The 16,165-nt window shown below is 36.4% G+C and overlaps 1 protein-coding gene across 2 annotated transcripts in view; it reads right to left on the reverse strand.

The window, feature by feature from the left end:
- The window catches only part of DCX (doublecortin), a 165,034-nt gene that overhangs the window by 49,701 nt on the left and 99,168 nt on the right, over positions 1 to 16,165 (reverse strand). The window lies entirely within an intron of this gene.

Genomic DNA, 16,165 nt, shown 5'->3' on the forward strand with positions numbered 1-16,165 from the left:
CAATTTAGTGTCATGAGTGCTAAGATGGGAGGATATTTAGGTGCCATGGGAGCTATTTAGTACCACATCCAAGTGAACAAGTCACCGGCTGGCACTGTTAGTTCAATAAACAACGTGCATATTTTCCTGGTAACATATCCAATGACATAAGATACATAGCTTTGAACCCTGACATCTTGGACCTTGGCTCAATAAAACCTGAAGCCCCTAACTTTGATATATTGTGTATCTCTGAATTGTTTACTCCCTGCCACCTCCTTGACACAGAAATTCTCTGCTATGCCCTTATGTTTGAGGTTGCCCCTGACCCTCAATGGCTGCTTTTAGTTTTGATCATGAGCAAGGGAAGCCTCACCCTTGGGCATTCTTCCATTAGTGGTCTCTAGGATTTAGCACTTTGTTTCAAGACCTGCTGGTATTTTCATGAGTATTCACCTAGTCTTTCCCATTAGGTCATAGGTTTCTTGAATGTAAAGACCAAGTTTATCCTTCCCTCTGTATCTACTCATGGTTCCTGGTAGAGTATTTATCATATAGTGATAATTTAGCCAGGACTGTTTTGCCTCAACCAAATAAAAATAATAATAAGAGGAGACTTTGTAAAGTTATACAAAAGCAGAAAAGTAGAAACAAGCAAGAAGAAATCAGTTGTGGTAGACAACAGACACTAGCATCCAAAGGTTTTGAAAGGTTAACAAATACACAAATTTAGGAACAAGAAACTGTGAAGTTGGAAGTTATTTTTTGCATAACTATGCTAATTCGTTTGAAAACTTAGATGAAATGAATAATTTTTAAAGAAAAACCTAAATAATGAAATTAGCTCAAAAAGAAATAGAAAACCTGAATCAACTACTAGCCCTAAAAAGACTTTAGTAAATACTTCAAACAGCAACCCTTCCTCAAAGGGTACCAGAGCATTCATTTTGGAGGCATTTGTGGAAATTGGCTTCTCAAAAAGAAAACCCAAAAGCTCATAAACAGCCATGATGGTGACACACCATGATATCCTATTGTAGGACAACAAAGCCTTCACATATTGCCCCCACCAAGCCTCTCTGCTCTCACCAAGGCTTTGGGAAAAGCCTTTGAATAACCCCTCCTTTAGAGAGCTTCTGAGAAAGGCAAAGCCCCCTTATGTTTCTGACAACCTCACAATGCTGAGACTGGCTTCAAGCGCATTTCATTTTTCAGTCCAGCTGTTCAGCATCAGGTTTCTTGTGTGATCCCAGCACACATTTTACTGGCTCTCAAATATAGACAAACTCACATTGTGCATGTGGATATCCAGCTTTCCCAAATGACTTGGATATTGAGATACAACAGCCCTCTTTCACTTTGTTTCAGAGCTGGGAAAATAGAAAGATTTCCATCTTAAAGATGAGGCGCTCACAACATGGAGAGTCATAGTGGCCCAAGGATACACAGGTAGCCCATGGCAGAGTTGAAACTAGCATTCAGCCGTCCTGATTCAATTCAGGACAAAACAATTAAATTTTCTGATAGAACATGTCTTCCTAAAGCCTTGACTTCAAAGGCATATATAGAGCCTAGACAGGAGAGTCCTTATTTGTCCTAATCAATGCCCGATATGCCTTACAACATTTTACTGGATTAAAAAAAAGAAAGCATATTTGTGGATCATATTTTTAATTTATGGACAAGACAACACCTATTCATCACTCTACCTGGCAACTGAGTATGTGTTGAAGGAGGGGGAGAAGGAAGAGAAAAAGAAAAAGGAAGAAGGAAAGAGGAAGCAGGACAAGAATGGAGTGTACGACAATTTCTGGATGAAACTCACACTTACTACTGGTTTTCATAATTTCATGGAGGTAACATAACACAAAATCTACCTTAGTTTACATTGCAAATGTATAATTTTGAAAATTAGTTTTTTGAGATAAAATTTCTCAAAAAGAGGTGGCAACAGAAGTGGTAAAAATAACAATCATTATGATACCACGTACAGCATCCTCAGAGAGCAAGGGTCTTGTTGACATCATCTTTTGTATGTCACGCTTGAGTATTTAAGCGAGAGAAGAGAACACAAAAGCATAACACCTGTCTTTGTAATCAATCAACTGCCATCACAAAAACAATAAAATCAACTCACATTAACATTGAAAACTTAACTCAAAGTTCTTCCTTTTTTAAAAACATCAGCAGCTATCGAAGGAAGGGAAGCTAACTCGGTTGTATATTACTGTGAACAATAGATTATACGGACTGTCCAGTGGCTTAAATGTCGAAGTACAAATGGGGAATTAAAGACAACAGATCACTGTGTGAGAGCAGTTTAACTCTATTAGCTGCAAATGGCAAATTCACTCTGTGACTTGATTTAAGCTTGATTAGATTCTCTATCCACATATTACAGATGACAGCAGTTAGTTATCATATGTACCTACTGCTGGTAGATTCTATATTTCACTATCTAATCATTCAGAAAGAAATGTTATCCCAGGAAGTGCATGTTGCTTGTATATCTGTGAGACTCACTTTCAACATGCGAAACATTTTCATCTAAAGTTCTATCCCACTAAAATTCATTCATTAAGCACTTACTATGGCAAAGGAACTATGTGAGAGATACAGAAACGTGCAATAAAAGGCCCCTGTCCTCAGAGCTGACAGCATAATAACCAAGTCGGAACTACACAAATAATTGGAACACAAGGCAGACTGTTGTTAGCACTATTATAAAGGGACAAAGAGCAAGGGGAGAACAGAAGACAAAGAGAAGAAATTCTAATCATGAGAACTAGGAAAGGCTGCACAGAGATGACACAAAATCTGAGTCTTGAGAATGTGTGGGTTATAGGTTGATGGAGATAGGGATAAAGAGTATTCCAGGTAACTGCATAAATAAAGGCAGAGAAGCAGGAACATAACTTTTCCTTAATAGCCTTGGAAAAATGAACTGCATCTTGTCGACTATAGTCACAGAGGTTCTAATTCTCCAAAGCACAATTGCCCAAACTCATCTACCAGCTTTCTGAATAGACAAAACATACAATTGCCTATTGGTGGAACTCAGGTGAAGAGAAGGACAGAGAGTGTCTATGGGGAAAGGAGTTGCCCCAGTGGTGAAGAAGAGGGAATCTTGTGGCAAGGAAGACAAACCACACTGATTTCCCAGTCTTGCCAACAATGCCCTGCCCATAGAGAATGGCTTGCTAGCTTCACAAAATGAGTTAATGAAAGATTCAGTAAACATGACAGATGAGGCTTTTTTCTAAAAGTTACTGCTGCTCTCATTTTGGAATATTTCTTGCCTGACAACCCTAAATAGGCTCCAGTCAGAGATAGTCACAGGTTTGGCTTGCAAAACTAGGACAATGTTTCCAAGACAATCCTGGCATTCTTGCCAAACTTATTTTCCTGGAGTTATTGTCTTAGTTATCGATTTTCCATGTCAACATTTTGTCTGGGCAAAAAGCTCCTTGGTTCTGCAGTGCCTCTATTGGCACAGATCTCTTTATTCAATGTCTCGAACTTCACTAAAATTTCTGGTGAAATAATAACAATACCACTTGCATTCGTAAAATAATTTTACTGCTTTCAAAACACTTCCACGTTTATGATATCTTAGGTTCTCTTCCACATCTCCAATTCTCCTCTAAACTCATCCAATCAGGCTTCCATTCCCATCACTCCACCAAGGTTGCTCTCATCAAGGTCAACAATGACTTCCATGTTGTCAGATTCCATGGTCACTTCACTGGCTTCATCTTACTAAACCCCTCAGCAACATCAGATGTAAGTTGAGCAAATCCTTCCCCTTAAATACTTGCCTCTCTCAGCTTCTGGGACACTGAAAATTTCTGAATTTCTTCCTAACTCAATCTCCTTTGCTCGATTCTCTTCCTCTTCCAGACCGCTCAAAATTTGAAAACCCCAGTGCTCAGTTATCTGATATCTTTCTTTTTTTATTTACATTTACTTACTAGGAGGTCATACCCAGTCCCAAAGCCTTTCATATTCTCTGTATATTGATGACTCACATATTGATATCTCCAAACTTTTCTTATGCCTGAACTCTAGACTCTTATATTCAACTGTCTTCTTTATAACTCCACTTGGTTATTGGATAGGCATCTCAAATGTAAAATACCCAAGACTAAACTCTGATTTCTCCCTCTCTAAATTCTACTTCCCTCCAGCTTTTCTCATCACAATAAATAGTACCAGAATTCTGCCAGCTGCCCAAACCAGAAAACATTTTTTACTAGAAATCACATTTTTTCCTCTCCATTGTCACTGTCCTAGTCCAAGACATGATACAGTAGCTTAATAACTGGTCTCTATATGTCCACTCAGGACAGTGTGCCCCTAACCCCCTACACAAACACTCATACTATTCTCTATACTGCAGTCAGAGTAGTACTTTACAATTTTACTCAGGCATAGAACTCTTCTGCTTAAAATTGTCTAAAGGCTGACCATTAATAGAATAAAATCCAAATGTTTTATCTTGGCTCTACATTAACTTATCTCTTCTGCCACATATGCTAGCTCCAATCACACTAGCCTTCTTTCTCCAACTCAAACACATCAAGACCTTTTTCTGCTTCAGGGCCTTTACTCTTGCAGCTCCCTCTACCTAGAATGTACTTGGCCCAGACATTTCACAGGGCTAAGTGCCTCTTCATAATCAATCTAAAGTATCACATATTTAATTCTAAGCAATCCTCAACTTATATGTCATTATTGTTTAGAATTTTAGTTATTTTATTTAACCCCACAAATTAGTCATTATTATTTAATATTTAATTAAGTAAATATTGTTTAGATTTATCTACATATTTACCAGTTTATTTGCTCATCATTTCTTGTCACATGACAGGCCTTTCTTCTGAGGTCATTTTAAAATTAGGCACATGTTAGACCTTCTCACTCTATCTTCCATGTCTCAAAATCACCTTCATATTTTCCATCTTATCTCTTGGTGCAACATTCAAGAAAATAGCTTCAAATTTTTCAGTTCACACCTTCTTTCTTCAGATGTGTTTAATTTACTGTTTAATTCTCCCATTGCACTTCAAATTTTAATGATTTTAATTTAGAATTTTTTAGAAATTCTATTTCATTTTCCCCCAAAATTGCCTGGTCATCACTAATAGTCTCTATTCCTTGTCTCATTTTGATCATATGTTTTGTTTCTTTAAATAATTCATATAAAATTATTTCGTGTCCTGTATCTGATAATTCTAATAGCCGAAATCCTTTGGAATCCAAATCTGTTGGTACTGCTAAATCTCCCTCATTGTGGCTTGTTTCTGTGTGTGTATGATTTTTTTTTATTGTGAGTTCATATTTTGTTGAACTAAATCATTGGGAATCTTGCAAGGTCTAAGTTGCATGATGAACAAAATACAAGATCAAATTAAGCACAAGAGGAAATGATGCAGTCAAGAAATGTGGTAAGCACAATATGTATGAGACAGCTGCCAGTGCAAGGTGGTACACTGTTTAACAAAAAACTTGTGTGTGTATATATATATGTATGTATGTACATACAACTATAATTATATATATATATATACACACAACTATATATATATATATATATATATACACACACAACTATAAAATAATGATAAGAAGTATAGTATAGTAGATGCTTTTGGTCAAGATGGAAGAGCAGGTAAATGATGTGCTTGCATCCTCTCATGACTACATCAATATTATAACTAAACTACAGAACAGCCATCATTGGGAGTCACCTGAAGTCTAGCTAAACATAAGTCCTAAAACTGGGGACACAGAAAGAAGCTACCTAGAGACTGTTAGGAAGGGCAGAGATGCGAAACAGGTAGGTCTCATACCCACGTGGGGTGATTGAGAATCGGAAGAACTATCTCGGCTGTCAGAAAACCCCCAAAGAGCGAGGAGTCCTGGCCCCACACTGCATTCCCCAGCCCATGGTTTCAGTGCCAGAAAGAGAAGTCCCCACAACTTCTGGCTGTGAAAACTAGTGAAGGTTGTGGCTGAATGAGATGGAGGTCTGTGGGAGTCACAGACTTTCTTCTTAGGGGGCCAACATGCAGACATACTTGTTGACGGACTCACTTGCTCTGAGCTCCAGCTCTGGGTCAGCAGCTCAAAAGGCGCCAGAGACATACGGGGAGGAACAGAGTTGGCTGGCATCAGGGCGAGGGCTGGAGGGGCAGCTTTTTCCCAGAGAGAAGTGCTAGCAGAATCCCTTGTTCCCTTCTTGAGCCCTCACCCACCTGGCTTGCAGACCCAGGTGGCCGCATATCTGAGTCTCCATCAACATAGCAAACACTGGTCACCCCACTCTGGTGATTCTCTGAAACCCCACCTGTCCCAACGTGTGGGCCCACCCAAAACACTTCCAGTTGCTTTTCCATACAAACAGCCCATCTTGGCTCATGCTGCAGAGATTCCTAAAATCTCTCAAAGGTTCACAAAACCTAAACAAGCAGCATCTGGCCTCATGTGCCCTTATACCTCTTGCTGAGCAGCCCCAAGCCCAGCACTAGCAGCAGCTGGCCTCAGTTTGCGGCTTGGACTTTCGAGGCACATCCAAGCCCAGCATGGGTGGTGGACATCTGTGGATTGCTTGGTGGCTCCTGCCAGGTGGCCTGGGCAGGGCACAGGCTACAGCTGAACTTGGCCTGCAGCAGAGTCCCTCCAGGTGGCCCTGGCCTACATGCTTGGTGTCAAGCTTCAATCTATGTTGGAACACCATCCGGGGTCACATCAGAGAATGACACACCCAAAAGGCTGACAGGGCAGGCACAGAGCCCTGCTAAAGTGAATTTATAGAATCAGACCCTGCACAACAGCTCCTCCACTGTTCACAGACAGTCATCACAACCAATCAGCCTGAGAGTCAGTCACTCCCACTGATGTGCAAACAGCAACCAAGGCTCAACTATAACAGGAGAGCACACACAACCTATACAAGGAACATACCTGGTGCACCTGGCTCAAGTGACCAGGGGAGACTGTGCCACTGGGACCCACAGCACATCTACTATTTAAAACCACTCTACTAAGACCGGGAGATATAGCAGCCCTACTAATACACAAAAACAAACAGAAGTAGTCAGCCAAAATGGGAAGACAAAGAAACGTGTCCCAAATGAAGGAACAAAACAAAGCTTCAGAAAAAGATCTAAACAAAATAAAGACAAGCAATCTACCAGATGCAGAGTTCAAAACACTGGTTATAAGAATGCTCAATGAACTTTGGGGAAGAGTAGATGAACCCAGTGAAAACTTTAACAAAGAGATAGAAAACATAAAAGTAGTGATAGAAAACCAAAAAGAAAAATGAAGCAGTCGGAAATAAAGAATATAATAACTGAAATAAAGAATACTTTAGAGGAATTATCAGTAGATTAGATGAAGCAGTGGATCGAATCAGCAATTCGGGTAGCAGAAAACACCCACCAAGTCAGGACAGCAACAAGAAAAAAGAATCCAAAAAATGAGGATACTATAAGGGGCTTCTGGGACAGCATCAAGTATATTAACATTTGCATCATAAGGATACCAGCAGCAGAAGAGAGAAAGCAAGGAATTGAAAACCTATTTGAAAAATTAATGATGGAAAACTTCCCTAACCTGGTGAAGAAAATAGACATCCAAAGTCAGGAAGTGCAGAGAGTCCCAAACAAGGTAAATCCAAAGAGGCCCATGCCAAGAAACATTATAATTAAAATGCCAAAAGTTAAAGACAAAGAGAGAATCTTAAAAGCAGCAAGAAAAAAGCAGTTCGTTACCTATGGGAGCACTCCCATAAGACTGTCAGATGGTTTCTCAACAGAACCTTTGCATGCCAAAGAGATTTGCAGGAAATATTCAAAGTAATAAAAAGCCGGGACCTACAGCCAAGATTACTCTATGGTCTTTATGGTGTGATATTGTGATAATAAGAAATACAGTCATGCACTGCATAATGAGGTTTTGGTCAATGACAGACCACATATATGATGGTGGTCCCATAACCTTATAATAAAGCTGTAAAATTCCTATTGCCTAGTGATGTTGTAGCCATGGTAAAATCATAGCACAATAGGTTACTCACATGTTTGTGGTGATGCTGGTAAAAACAAGCTTACTGCACTGAGTCATATAAAAGTATAGCAAAACTATCATTTAGAATCAAAGGACAGATAAAGATCTACCCAGATAAGAAAAACTAAAGGAGTTCATCACCACCAAGTTAGTATTACAGGAAATGTTAGAGGGACTTCTTAAAGAAGAAGAAGAAAAATAAATAAAAAGATCAAAAATATGAATAATAAAATGGCAACAATTACATATTTATCAATAATTACTTTAAATATGAATAGATTAAATGTTCCAATCAAAATAGAGAGTGGCTGAGTGGTTAAGAAAACAAGACTCCTACATATGCTGCCTACAAGAGACTCCCTTCAGATTGAAAGACACATACACATTGAAAGTAAAGGATGAATAAAGATGTTTCATGAAAATGAAAACAAACAAACAAAGAAACAAACAAAAGCTGAGGTAGCAATACTCATACCAGACAAAATATCCTTTAAAGCAAAGGCTATAACAAGAAACAAAAAAGAACTCAGTTATATGATTTCTGGATATTTATCTGAAGAATCACAAAACACTACTTTGAAGAGACATGTGCATCCACATGTTCATTGCTTCATTACTTACATTAGCCATAATATGGAAGCATCTTGGATGTCCATCAATGGATAAATGGATAAAGAAGAGGTGATATATATATATTATTCAGCTTTAAAAACTAATGAAATTTTGCCATTTACAACAACATGGATTGACCTAGAGGGTATTTTGTTGAGTGGAGTGGAGTAAGTCAGAAAGAAAAAGACAAATGTCATATGTGGAATCTAGAGAACAGGATAAACAAACAAACAATAGAAACAAGCTCATAGATATGGAAAGCATTTTGATGGTTGTCAGATTGGGAGTGGGGCATGGGTAAATGGGGGAGTGGATTGAAAGGTACAAATTGACAGTTACAAAATAGTCATGGGGATGGAGAGTATAGCACGGGGAGTATATTCAGTAGTATTGTAATACCTATGTATGTCATCAGATGGGTACTAGATTTATTGGGGTGATCACTTCATAAGTTATATAAATGTCTAATCACTGTGTTTTACACTTTAAAAAATATAATACTCTCTGTCAACTATAATAGAAAAAATGAAAATATAACAAATAAAAATATAAAATACAGTAAATACATAAACCAGTAATATAGTCATTTATTATCATTATTAAATATTATGTACTGTACATAATTGCATGTGCTATACTTTTATATGACTAGCAGCACAGTAAGCTTGTTTCTACCAGCATCACCACAAACATATGAGTAAAGCATTGTGCTACAATTTTACAATGGCTACAATATCACTAGGCAATAGGAATTTTATAGTTTCATTATAAGCTTATGAGACCACCATCATATGTCTGTCATTGACCAAAATGTCATTATGCAGCCCATGACTGTATTTCTTCTGATCATAATATCACACCATAAGACCCAACAATTCTACTCCCAGGTATATACATAAAAGAATTAAACAGTGATTCAAATAGATATTTATATGTAATGTTTGTTACAACATTATTCACAAAACTTACAAGAGACAAAGGAGTGGAATCAAATATTCAACCTATTAAATAAAAGGAATTACCAGCTAAGAAAAATATATCCAGCAAAGTTATCCTTTAGACATGAAGGAGAAATAAGACATTTCCAGCCATAAAAATTGAGAGAATTCTCCACAGCAAGGCTCGCATTACAGGAAATATTAAAAGGTATCAGCTCAACTAAAACAAAATGGGAAAAAAATATATATATATATATATATATGTATGCTGCCTAGCATATACATATATATATGTATGTATGTATGGTGACTAGCAGGCAGATAGAAGCAGAGGAGTGCAACCCTTACTAAGAATAGGGCATTATAAGCTTAAACAGTAAAAAAAGATTTGCTATTATAAGATAGTAATGAATGTTCAGCATACACAGGGACAAATTGGGACAACAATAACAGAAAAGGGGAGGATTCAATGATCCAAATTCCAAAAAGGAATGGAAGTAAGATACATGCAGAAGAAAATAGACAACTATATATAAACATAACTATCCTCTACATATTTGTAAGATAACCACACGCCAAAGATTTAAAACTGAAGTATAGAACATAAAACAAGAAGGACCAGAGGGAAATTATACAACCACCCCCCCTCAAAAAAACCAGACACACAAGGACAAGGAAGCAATGGAAATATCGAGCTACAAGAAGGCAAAAGATAAAATAGCTATAAGAAAACATCATATTTCAATAATCACCCTAAATGTTAATGGACTGAACTCACCAATAAAAAGACACACTAGATCCAGATCTGCACATTGGATTAAAAACAAAATTCAACTATACACTGCGTCCAGGAGACAAGTACCAGTTTCAAAGACAAATATATACTCAAAATGAAAGGGTGGAAAATGCTATTTCAAAGCAAATGGCATTCAGAGAAAAGCGGGAGTAGTGGGACCAATATCAGAAGAAATAGAATTCAATATAAGAAAAAGAAAGAAAGATACTGAGGGACACTTCATAATGATAAAGAGAATCATGTACCAAGAAGACATAACGCTTAATATCTATGCTCCCAATTAGGGAGCCCTGAAATATATATAGGAATTAGTAGCAAGACTAAAGGGTGAAACAAACCAAAATACTATCATAGTAGGGGACCTAAATGTACCACTGTTGGATATGGACAGATCATTCAAACAGAAAATCAATAAGGAAATACCATCCTTAAAAGACACATTAGGTCAGCTGGACATAACTGACATTTAACGAGCCTTCCATCCCAAACAGCTGCTTATACATCCTTCTCTAGTACACATAGAACATTCTCAATGATTGACCACAAACTGGGACACAGAGAGAGCCTCAACAAATACAAGAGGACTGAAATTGTACCAACCATATTCCCTGATCATAATGCTTTGAAGCTGGGTATCATCTGTAAAAAAGGAAGCGAGAAGAACAAACACATGGGGATTAAACAACATATTACTGAAGAATGACTCAGTCAGAGAAGAAATATAAAAAGAGATCAAGAGATACATAGAAATGAATGATAATGATAGTACAACATGTCAAAACTTTTGGGACACCACAGAAATACAAAAGATCATGCAAGAATAATATGAAAAAATATATAACACCAAATTTAATAACCTAGAAGAAATAGACCAGTAGTTAGAAAAATACAACCTTCCTAGACTAAATCAAAAAGAACTGGAAAACCTAAGTAGAGAGATCAGCAGTATGGAAATTGAAACAATCATCAAAAACCTACGAAAAAATAGAAGTCCAGGACCAGATGGCTTCACCAGTGAATTCTACCAAATATTCAAAAAAGATTTAATACCTATTCTCCTCAAATCCTTCCAAAAAAATTGAAGAAGAGGCAATACTTCCCAACTCATTTTATGAGGCCAATATTACCCTGACACCGTAACCTGGTAAAGTTGACATAAAAAAAGAAAACTACAGACTAATATCTCTCATGAACACAGACACAAAAATCCTAAATAAGATACTAGAGAACTGAATACAGCAACATGTTAAAAAGATTATATCCCACAATCAAGTGAGCTTCATCCCAGGGGCACAAGGATGGTTCAACATACACAGATCCATTAATGTGTCACGCTACGTAAACAAATTGAAAAATAAGAATCATATGATCATATCAATAGATGCAGAAAAAGCCTTTGACAAGATACGGCATCCATTTATAATCAAAACACTTAATAAAAGTATATAGAAGGAAAGTATCTTAACATAATAAAGGTCGTCTATGACAAACTCTCAGCCAACATATTAATGGTGAAAAATTTAAAAACTTCCCTCTAAGATCTGGAACAAGGCAAGACTGTCCACTTTCGCCACTCTTATTCAATATTGGAGGTCCTAGCGAGTGCAATCAGGCAAGAGAAAGATATGAAAGGCATCCAAAAAGAAAACGAAGAAATCGAACTGTCACTATTTACAGATGACATGATTCTCTATATAGAAAACCCTAAAGACTCCACAAGAACACTACTAGAAACAATAAACAAATACAGTAAAGTCTCTAGATACAAAATCAACATTCAAAAATCCATAGCATTCCTATATTCTAATAATGAAGTGTCAGAAAAAGAAGTGGAAAAAATAATTCCTTTTGCAATTGCAACAAAAATAAAATAAAATACCTGGGAATAAATTTAACGAAACACATGAAAGACCTATATAATGAAAACTACAAGAACCTATTAAAAGAAATGGAAGAAGATACAAAGAAATGGAAAGATATTCTGTGTTCTTGGACTGGAAGAATCAACATAGTTAAATGAGCATATTACCTAAAACATTTTACAGATTTAATGCCCATCGGCATTTTTTAAAGAAATGGAACAAAAAAAAAAAAAAGAAACAAAAAAACAGATTTGTATGGTAGCACGAAAGACCCCGATTTGCCAAAGTCATCCTGAGAAAAAAGAACGAGGCTGAAGGCATCACTCTGGCCGACTTCGAATTATACTACAAAGTGACAGTTATCAAAATGGTATGGTATTGGCAGAAAAACAGACACACAGACCAGTGGAATAGTATCGAGAGTACAGAAATAAACCCATGCTTATATGAGCTAATAATTTTTGACAGAACAAAAAAAAACATACAGTGGAGAAAGGAAAGCCTCCTCAATAAATGGTGCTGGGAAAACTGGAAAGCCACCTGCAAAAGAATGAAACTAGACTGCGGTCTATCACTACACAACAAAAGTAACTCAGAATGGATTTAGGACCTGAATACAAGACCTGAAACAATAAATTTCATAGAGGTAAACATAGGAACTAACTCAAGGACCTTGGACTTAAAGAGGATTTTATGAATTTGACCTCAAAAGCAAGGGAAGTAAAAGCTAAAATAAATGAATGGGACTACATCAAACTAAAAAGCTTCTAAAAGCAAAAGAAACCGTCAGCAAGGTAAAGAGACAACCATCCGAATGGGAAAAGATATTTGAAAGCAACGCCTCTGATAAGGGCCAAATAACCAAAATATACAAAGAACTCATACAATGCAATAACAACAACAAAACAAGCAATTCAATTAAAAAATGTGCAGAGGACCTGAACAGACACTTCTCCTTAGAGGACATACAAATGGCCAAGAAATATATGAAAGGATGCTCAACATCGCTAGCTATTACGGAAATGCAAATCAAAACCACAATGAGATATCATCTCACATCTGTTAGAATAGCTATAATCAACCGAACAAATAATAACAAATGTTGGAGAGGATATGGAGAAAAATGAACCCTCATACACTGCTGATAGGACTGTAAATTGGTATACCCACTATGGAAAACAGTATGGAGGTTCCTCAAAAGCTAAGAATTGTTCTACCATATGATCCAGCAATCCTTCTACTGGGTATTTACCCCAAACACTTGAAAACCCATATCCGAAAAACTATTTGCACACCCATATTCATAACAGCACTATTCACAGTGGCCAGGGCATGGAATCAACCGAAGTGTCCTACGATAGATGATTGGCTAAAGAAGCTGTGGTACATATACATAATAGAATAATACTCAGCCATAAAAAGGATGAAATATTGCCATTTGTGACAATGTGGACGGACCTCGAGATAATCATGCTAAGCAAAATAAGCCAGACAGAAAAAGTTGAAAACTACATGATATTATTTATATGTGGGATAGAAACCTAAAAGCAACAAATGAACAGGACAAACAGTGACTCATAGACATGGACAATAGACTGGTGGTACCAGCGGGTAGGGGCGAGTGGGTAGGGAGGAGGTAGATGGGGTTAAAGGTCAACATAAACAGTTCCACATAGAGCAGGAACACAACAATGCTATATGTGTGTGTGTGTGTATCATTATTCATAACAGCACTATTCACAGTGTGTGTGTAATGCTATTCATAACAGCACTATTCACACCCATATATATATATAGGTGTGAATATATATATATATATATGCCTTACTGTTAAATTGTACATCTGACACTGGATTTTGTTAACCAATGTCATCATAATAAAAATTAATATTAAAAAAAGGAATCAATGGTGACCAAAGACAAAACTGTTTTAGTAATGTCTTTCTACTCAGGACCCATAAATTTCAAGAAAATGGGGTAAGTTAAATATTTTATCCTGTAAATCATTAGACCTGATAAAAACTCATAGCTTGAAGGATATTTGGGTATAATATGATCTAATGGCCTTATTTATACATGAGATAATGGAAGTAGAGAAAGTTTAAATGATTTGCCTCATATCACACAGCTAGCTCATATTAAAGCTGTAAACTCTCTTCCCAGGGCTTTATCCATTACCATTGTTGTCATCGTCTAGCTGCCAAGTAGATATGTTAATGTAATTAAAGACAAGCATTTGAATGTTAGACAAGCAATTTGAATGTTAGACAAGCCTTTTTAAAAAAATAAACGGATTGCTGTGGATAAAGAGAAGAAATGCAGTTCTGATACATGCAACTTGGACCTTGAAAACATTATGTTGAATGAAATAAACTAGACATGAAAGGACAAATATTGTATCATTCCACTTATATGAAATATCTAGAATAGGAAAAATAATTGAGACAAAGTTAACTAGAGGTTACCAGAGGCTAAGAGGAACTGGGCTTGGGAGGTTATTGCTTAACAGTTATAGAGTTTCTATGTAGTGTAATGAAAAAGTTCTTGAACTAGGTAGTAATGATCGTTAAACAACATTGTAAATGTGATTAATGCCACTGAATTGCACATACAAAATGGTTTAAATGACAAATTTTGTTATATATATTTACTACAATTAAAAATATTTATAATGTAACACTACCTAGTATCAAACTATACTATAAAGTATGGTAATCAAATCAGCATGGTACTGGCATAAAAACAGACACATAGATCAATGGAACATAATAGAAAACCCAGAAATAAACCTATGCCTATATGGTCAATCGATCTATGACAAAAGAGTCAAGAATATACAATGAGGTAAAGACAGCATACTCAATAAATGGTGCTGGGAAAACTGGACAGATACATGCAAAAAAATGAAACTAGACCCTCTTCTTAGATCATATACAAGAATAATCTCAAAATGGATTAAAGACTTAAATAAGACCCAAAACCATAAAACTCCTAGAAGAAAATATAGGCAGCCCACTCTCTGACATTGCTCTTAGTAATATTTTTTCTGATATATCTTCTTGGGCAAGAGAAACAAAATAATAAGACTACATCAAGCTAAAAAGTTTTGCACAACAAAGGAAATCATCAATAAAACAAAAACCTACCTACGAAATGGGAAAAGATATTTGCCTATGATACATCTGATAAGGGGTTAATATAAAAAATTTGTAAAGAACTCATACAAACAATTTAATTAAAAAATGGGCAGAGGACCTGAATAGACATTTCTCCAAAAAAGACAGATGGCCAATAGACATAGGAAAAGATGCTCAACGTCACAAATCATCAAAGAAATGCAAATTAAAACCACAATGAGATATTACCTCACACCTGTCAGAATGGCTATCATCAATAAATCAAAAAACATCAAGTGTTATAAAAAATAAAATGTTAAAAAAAAACCATCAAGTGTTGGTGAGGATGTCAAGGAAAGGGAACACTTGTGCACTGTTGAAGGAATTGCAAATTGGTACAGCCACTATAGAAAACAGTTTGGAGTTTCCTAAAAAAATTAAAAATAGAGATACCTTATGACCCAGCAATTCCACTTCTGGATACTTATCCAGAGAAATCCAAAACACCGATTCTAAAAGATATATGCACCCCTATGTTCACTGCAGCACTGTTTATAATAGCCAAGACATGGAAGCAACCTATGTGACCATCAATAGATGATTAGGTAAAGTAGTTATGGTACATATATACAATGGAATATTACTCAGCCATAAAAGAATTAAATCTTACCATTTGCAATGGATGGACCTAGAGGGTATTAAACTAAATGAAATAATTCAGACAGAGGAAGACAAATGCCATATGATTTCACTTATATGTGGGATCTAAAGAAGAAGATTAATGAACAA

The sequence above is a fragment of the Pteropus medius genome, unplaced genomic scaffold, assembly GCF_902729225.1.
Source record: "Pteropus medius unplaced genomic scaffold, Ma_sr-lr_union100, whole genome shotgun sequence".
NCBI lineage: Eukaryota > Metazoa > Chordata > Mammalia > Chiroptera > Pteropodidae > Pteropus > Pteropus medius.